We start from the raw sequence: 2910 nt of genomic DNA, 5'->3' as shown, positions 1-2910 counted from the left end.
GTATTTATTTTTTATTGAAACAAGTGTAATCTAGCCTACTTCCACCTCACACAGTGGCCGATGCCTTTCAGAACTTCCGAAATGGACTTGATGTCATCCCGTCTGTCAGTGCAGAGGTTATGGAGCTTCGTCTGCAGCTTCTTTATGTGGTGTCGTACCCGTTTTGCAGGTCGTTCACCACGCTCATCCATAAGTCGTGCAGTAGCAGCCTGGGTTTGATCCTTCCGAATGCTGTCTATGGCTCTCCAGATGGTTGGGTGGGCATGTCCAACTAGTTTCGCAAAGGAATTGTTCCACCCCTCACATATGTTATTGGTTCTGGATCCACCTTTCAATGTGATGGTGTGCACATTCCAGATGGATGGTGCGTACGCAGGGGGAATACGGCGCATACGAAGAGGAGGTAGTATTCTTCAACCTTATAAGGGGTCCATCTGATGTAGAATTTATGACATACCCAATCAACAATGGGAAGCCCTAAATCCATGATTTCCTTGATCTCTTAGAAGAAAACCTGGCCTCCTTAATCTCTTGATCACAAAGTTCAGATAATCCTTTGTCATGGAGATCAATGCAATCAGTGCAACACTTGACTGATCAAAATACAAATGTAAACTTTATTCTTTATCATAATCTATTTTGTGAATTTTATTTATAATTTTATTCTTCCAAAACAGAAATTTCAACTTTATTTCATATTTTTCAGTTTTATGTGTAAAATGGTCACAGTGGGGTTTTGTCCATTTTTCTCATTTATTGATGGGGTTATGTCCGAGTGGGTTTTTTTCCAGTGGGGTTATGTCTGGGTGGGTTTTTTTCCAGTGGGGTTTTATCCTGGATTCACACTATACATCAAATGACCACTTTGAGAGCCAGTCAAAATAGTTTTCAAATGTTTAGCGAAAAACGGCTGGCTGAACGTAGGGCAGTTTCCTTTATCTGTGGAATGTGGTTCTCTAAAATACTATGTGATCTCCGTCTTAACTTACGGATGGCTGTTTAATACCATCTTAACTTAACAGCCGTGTCATATTTAATATAAAATGGCTTTCCTAAGTTAAGATGCATATCAGATTGTTGCAGAATCATATTTTGCTGATCAAGGCAACTTGTTGTTGCCGAAAGGTTGGGCAGAAATTGCAACGAAATTAGTTAAACGTTGTTTTGGTTTAATGACACCATTAGAGCACATTGATTTATTAATCAATGGCGACTGGATGTCAAACATTTTGTAATTTTGTAATATAGTCTTAGAAAAAAAAGTTTTATTTAACGACGCCACTAGAGCACTGTCACGGGGATTCTATAATTCCCGTAACTGAATAAAACACGATTATCAAAATATCTCTCCTAACTGTATATCTATTAGATCTCTCTGTAACAGGCTGTTAAACCCTAGTATGGCTCGTCTCTAGGTATGATCAGAGATACGATCTTATATAAAGTATATATTAATAGAGCACGTAGTTCTCTAGAAACACAACAAAAACACAATACACTTTGGAATCTGTATTATCCTACGCTGACAAATGTACAGCCGTAGTAGTTAATTTATAACAGCAATAATAACAACCCAGAAATGATCACTTAATTAGTTAATCTCTAGGTGTCTAGTTACACAATATGCGAATCACTTCACCGTTACACCACACCCACACGTGTGATAATTGAGAAACGCTTACAGGAGAAGTTAATTAATAAAGGAATTACAACACCATTCCTAACTGGTTAATTTTTAATTAACCCTTACGAGTAGTAAGGGTTAATTAAAAAATTCAGTAACGTGTGATAATTTAGAAACGCTTGCAGCGGAACTTAATTAATAAAGGAATTACAGCTCTATTCCTAACGGGTTAATTTTTAATTAACCCTTAACTACTCTTTCAGTAATCTGTAACACAAAATTAATACTGGTACCTATCACAATAAAGACAATAACCTACAGTTTACCTAGGGTCTTCTAGGATGACTGGCTAAGCTTTATATTACCAAATACTCATATAATGTTAGAACAAAAAGTCTACGATTTACTTCGTCAGATGACCGAAGACACTGTCTAAAGAATATTGGTATAATACAGTAGTAAAATATTTAAAGTCACATCAATCACAACAAGGTTATACACAGAGCAGAAATGATATTTACCAAGTCCTAACGGACTACGTTCGTGATCCCCTGGAGCCGTCCTAATTCGTTCTCCTAGATATCTCTAAATTCTAGCTATTTATTATAAATCAGGATTTTGCCTGGGAGTACAAGGCGGTACCTCACGTATCATCTCATAGTCTGACTCTACTTGAGTCGGTATTATTTCTCTCTGATCGTCAGACTTACTGACGCCATCGTCGCCAAAATCACGGTTGTAAAACCGCACTCGCAGAGGTATTACGTAACTACTCGCCACATGGCCTCCGCAGCTGGCTTAAGGGTGTGTATTGGAATGTCCGATCGTGCGAAGTATTACGTAACAAGTTGCCCATCTGGGCTACGGGCAATAAACTGCACACGGCCCTCTAACACAATTAAAATCGCCACAGGCGAAACAAATTTAAGAGCATGTTCCGTGACAAGCACATTGATTTTTAGCTTATCATCGGCTATTGGACGTCAAACATATGGTCATTCTGACACTGTTTTTTTAGAGGAAACCCGCTGTCGCCACATAGGCTACTCTTTTACGACAGGCAGCAAGGGATCTTTTATTTGCGCTTCCCACAGGCAGGATAGCACAAACCATGGCCTTTGTTGAACCAGTTATGGATCACTGGTCGGCGCAAGTAGTTTACACCTACCCATTGAGCCTTGCAGAACACTCACTCAGGGTTTGGAGTCGGAATCTGGATTAAAAATCCCATGCCTCGACTGGGATCCGAACCCAGTACCTACCAGCCTGTAGACCGATGGCCTAAC

Source organism: Gigantopelta aegis, chromosome 4 (assembly GCF_016097555.1).
Source record: "Gigantopelta aegis isolate Gae_Host chromosome 4, Gae_host_genome, whole genome shotgun sequence".
In the NCBI taxonomy this organism is placed as follows: domain Eukaryota; kingdom Metazoa; phylum Mollusca; class Gastropoda; order Neomphalida; family Peltospiridae; genus Gigantopelta; species Gigantopelta aegis.
Note: the sequence above shows the minus strand (reverse complement) of the source record.